At 36.0% G+C, this 5138-nt stretch overlaps 1 long non-coding RNA gene across 1 annotated transcript; it reads right to left on the bottom strand.

Annotated features, from left to right (window-relative positions):
* Positions 1–2587: 2587 nt before the first annotated feature.
* On the bottom strand, positions 2588–3322 carry LOC106341531. The gene is made up of 3 exons (XR_001269668.1): positions 3201–3322; positions 3009–3113; positions 2588–2862 (listed from the first exon to the last, which is right to left on the bottom strand). It is a non-coding gene; the product is annotated as an uncharacterized LOC106341531 (long non-coding RNA).
* Between the last annotated feature and the right edge of the window lie 1816 nt (positions 3323–5138).

The raw sequence follows: 5138 nt of genomic DNA on the forward strand, positions 1-5138 counted from the left end.
ATAATATTGTATTTCTTTTTACGTTGAGTATTAACATACTACAGTAAAACCTTTATAAATTAATAATGTTGAGACTTTGAACTTTTTTTAATTTATGGAGATATTAATTTACAAAAGTTTTCTTATTTAGATTTTTTATTTTAAGATATATGTATTCTAAGATAAGAAAAATATTTAATTTTAGTGTATAGACATTAATTGTTAATTTTTTGAAAAATATTTGATTTTAGTGTATAAACATTAAGTTAAGATATATTTATATCTTTTTTTTCATAGTCGGTTTCATCTGATATATATTGTAAGCCTCATGGCAACGTTTTAGAACACAATCAACAAATTTTCATACTCTTAACAAAATAATAAAATTTTGATTTTGTCCTTGTGGTTCTTCAATCCAATTCAAATTTTAAATTTCAATTGTCTATGTATAATTTGATAAAATTTGGACTCTTGTTATGTCAAATTATACACTTATATATGTAAAATGATATGTTGTTAAGTTGTTATCCCATATATTTTTTTCATGATATATTGTTTTCATATTTTACTCAATAAATTCTCATGTTTTCCTTATGTTTTTATGTAAAAGTATGTGAAAGTATTAAAATGATTTAAATGTTCTTTTAGCTTTTTGTGATATATAATTTCTTATTATAAATGTTACTTATTTTCGTTTAAAACCCTTTAACACACGAAGTTACCTCATTGTAAATTTTTGCACAACAACTACATATTGAACGTGTAGTCGGTCTTGTCAACCACGACTAGCCTTTTCGGTGGCGGCATGTCTGAGAGCTGATCTAGGGCTGTCCTGGTCCGCTTTGCCTTCTGGTGGAGTAGTGGGCTCTGTCTTTCTGGTGCAGGTTCGATAGCGTGTGGCGGCTCATGGCTGCTCCTTCTCCAAATAAAGCTCGACCTGTTTGGGGCGTGTGGCTTTGGTCTCGAGTGGCAGTCGTTGGTCCATGAAGTCCGCTGACTGGGAGGGCTTAGCGAGCTGTTTTTGACAATCCGATCATAAAGAACTGGTCACCGGGTACGCCAAACTCTACCGGGTCCAGCTCTCGCTATAACTGCGGTTCGATTCTGTGGCAAGTGACGGTTCCTCTCCGATGTATCCTTCGTGTACTGCTTATGTGATTGAGTCATTTCATTTGTTTCCTTAGGTCTGAGTCTCTGTTAGTTTTATTTTGCAAGTCTGCTACTAGTTATCTTTGTGAAGTCTGTAAAAAACTTAAAATCTGGTAATGAAATCTTAACATTTTTTACCAAAAAAACTAAACTACATATTGAACTAGGGATTAACCCTCTGCGAATAAACAGATTTAATATAAATATATTTGAAGTTTGGTTGAAATTGTGACAAAAATATTCAATACGTTCTCAACTAAAATAACATTAGTTTCAATATTTTCTCTTACAATTTTTACTATTTAATATATTATTCTCGTTATAAATCATTTACTTAGTACCGGTAAGGAAATGTCGAGAACTTGAAGAAAGCTGTGAGTATTTTTAATTGAAACCAAATTGAGCGGTTCTTATCCCATCATATGTGGTATTAGTGAAATTAAATAATGTGTATAGGTACCATTGGAGGTTTCTGTTGAGATCATAATGAAGATGTTGGGTGACAAAAGTATTGAAAGGCTCCTGGGTCTGGTGAAGCCATGCCCGACTACTGAATTCGTCCTACATTGGCACCTGCAGTAAGGATTTATATCTTTAGTTAGATTATTTTGACCTTTAGCCTGTGGTATTATGCAGACACCTGAATTTCGAGTACCTAGTGGTATAATCAGGGGCATTACAAACGACGGGTGAGAGGGTTGATTAAATTATGTACGGAACGTAGACCAGCCGTCGTTATGTTAAGGTGATATGTATGCCATGGAAAAGGATAATATGTTTATTAATTTTTGGGAAAAGGAAATTGAATGTTAGCATGATGAAGTAAGATGAGGAACATGAAAGATTATCCACTTATTATTTTAGTTTTGATTGAACTCGAAGGTGGGATGCAGAAGTTGATGAGGACAACTAATTTTATCATCAACTCGTGTTTGTTCTTAAAGCCGCGTATCTTGCATCGCAAGTGCTGAGCATGAAGCTGACTACCACAGTCATCATCATTCAAAGAATTAAAATATAGTAATCGTTGTTTATGAAGCAAGTGGTGGGGACAACTGACGACGCAAGTGGTGGGGACAACTGTGTGCTCCTCTAATGTTATAACTATTAAGAGTCATACTTATTTGTTGGAGAGATTATTATAGAGTCTAATTTCTAGTACGTGTGTCTCTTACCAAAACATGTGAACTAAGCTATAATATAAATATTTGGCCACTCTTTTAAAGCCTTGACTCTTTAGGTGTTTTTTTTTAAAATGCATGGCTTTCAGACATCATACCAATGAATAAAGATACGCCTCTTGTTCCAACCATTGTGAGTCGTGGGTGGTTTTCGGGTCGACTTACCATTACCAAAAAGACGGCATAAATAGGTTGTAAGGTTCTTTTTGACTTAGTGTTGTCTTCAATGAGTGTGTGCATTCTAAAATATGTCAATGTCATATTAAAAGCTTCAGATGTTCAGAAACAGAGAAAACAAAAAACAACCCAATATTTAAATAGATAGTTCACTAACCGTCCTATCCGTTATTTGAAAACCTAATTATCTGAGTGAAATAAGCAGAAGCCTCGGTGAAAATGTTGGCTTAGTTTCTCATTAGTGCTAGATTCCAGGACTTCTTCGTTGGATTCCCTTCTGGTTAAACTTGGGGCACGTCACCAACATCCTTATTTATGGAATCCTCCTGCTCAGTGTTTGGTACTGTTTCCTCAACAGCTGGCTCGCATCCATCTCCTGCTCAGAGGAATCACCAATATGAAACTTGCAAGAAGCACAATTTGCACCATGCATATTATCATTAGGGTTGTTTCCCCCACCCTATCGAGGAACAGAAAAAACTGTAAGTAATTTGTTGTATACAGAAGATAAAGAGTAGATACCTTGTATTGACTTATATGTGGTGCAAAGGCAGGTCCTGGAATTCTCAACAATGTCCTCAGGAATTGAGGGAGCTGGTAGCTGCTAGGGTATTGTTCACAATGACCCTGAATATGGTTTAAACACTATTAGCAAATGCCAATCAAATAACATGGAACAGTGTGCTTCGATTGTATTGTATGTTGGGCACTAACCATAGGATTCTCAACCTCTGCAGTCCTAACACCTGTGAGCTTAGTCATAGCTTAATCAAATGCAACAAACATAGCTGTATCTTCACCTGACTCCACCAGCAGCTCAACACGGTATCCTAAAAAGCTTGTATATTCCCATCCGAAGTACTTGGTAAGTACAAATAATAGAAAGCTCTACGCTAATAAGGATATATTAAGGGGCATGCGTATAGAGAACCTGACAACTCCAACAGCAGTTGCATTAAAACATGAACTGCAAGTGAAAGATGAAATTCCTGGTTGGAGCTTCATGTAACACTTGGCACATGATATGTAACACCATCCATTGGTAGAATCAACTGAACAAATCTTGACTTTGCATAGGAACTCAATAGACTGAGTAATTACGAATAACCAATTCAATACCAAAAAAAAATTGTAGGTAGGAATATTTTTGTAGTTGGAAACATGCCTGTGGGGGTGACTCCAGAACGTAGTTACTCAAACCCCCCTAGTGAAACCGCTTCTAGCTTCTTCACACCGGTGGAGTTGGAGGACAACCTGGAAAATGGTTAGTATTGTCTGAATGGACAAATACATGAAAACACATCCTTTTAAATCTTAATAAGTTTCGTATTTTTTTTAAAAGAAGCACTTTGCACATCAAAGACATATAAACAAACACGAAAGAAAATAAGGGGAAAACATATACATAACAACAAACACCTAAGAAAGGGGAACATATACCTGATCATCCAAGAGTAGCATATGGACGCCCATTAGTTCACCAGCTTTCCTGACATTCCTTGCCTCCCAGAATCTGAGTAGGCGTGTCACAACCGTTTGAGTACAACGCTCTGGCTTCAACTCGGAAAGCGATATCTGGGAAGCTGCCATAGTTCTTGGAAGGATGTTTCTGAATTATGAGTTGAGAGGAGTGAAGAATCTGTGGAAACCATCTATCCGGACACGCCAATTTATAGGTTCGAAATTGTGGAGAAGATGAAGAGGACGGAGCCCATGAAGTAGTGACGTAGTGGGGATCGACTTTACTGAGATTGAATGCAAGGGTTACTGGTATCGTATTCAAGGGAGGTGCAGCCGTTTCTCAGATCTAAGGCACGACGAATGGAAGGTGATAGGGTTCGTTCGATGAAGCATATATTAAGATGGTTTTAGCTTAATGAGAACAATATTCATGTCTCCAGTTCGACGTTAATTTATCAGTACTAGAAGAAAATAATAATAATAATTTATCAGTGTTAGAGAGCACCCGCAACTGAGGATGATGACGAGTCCTTACCGGTTAATCCTAGGTTAAGATGAATAAAATAATATTATAAAAGCTAAGTAATCTAAGGATTGGTCCGTAAATAAGGATTTTAAGGACTTGATCCTTAGGGACGTGACACTGTCTGATTGGGTCGGTGGCCTTTTGTGTTTCGTATTGCAAAAAAAAAGTTCTCATTCTCGACCGAAGCCTTCTCTTGTAGATTTATGGATTTAGATTAGGTTGCATGTTGTTTTCCTCTCAATTTAGGGTTTGGTTTTGGGTTTTCAATTGAGTTGGGGATATTTTCGTTTGAAGTTAGGGTTTCAAAACGATTTTGGTTTCAATCGAATTGGGGATCTTCTCGTTTGTTCTTACGGTTTCAAAACCCATTTTGGTTTCAATCGATTACAACGTCTATGTGTTTTCTTACGGTTTATATGTGTTTGCTTTCTACCTTAATCTTTTGTCATGTTTTGTTCAATCGGTTCTAACTCGATCCCTCTGTTTAGCTCAAAAATAAACAAAAAATGTATGTGTGGATTGGTTTTTGCTTCTCTTTTGTATTTTTTTTTTGTTTTTATTTGAATTTGTTCATTCTTAATCGATGGTCTTTGCGAGAAACTGATGCATAAATCTGTGGTTATAAATTTTATTTTCTGAATATACTCCGTGGTTATAAATTTGTG

This window comes from Brassica oleracea, chromosome C4 (genome assembly GCF_000695525.1).
Source record: "Brassica oleracea var. oleracea cultivar TO1000 chromosome C4, BOL, whole genome shotgun sequence".
Lineage (NCBI taxonomy): Eukaryota > Viridiplantae > Streptophyta > Magnoliopsida > Brassicales > Brassicaceae > Brassica > Brassica oleracea.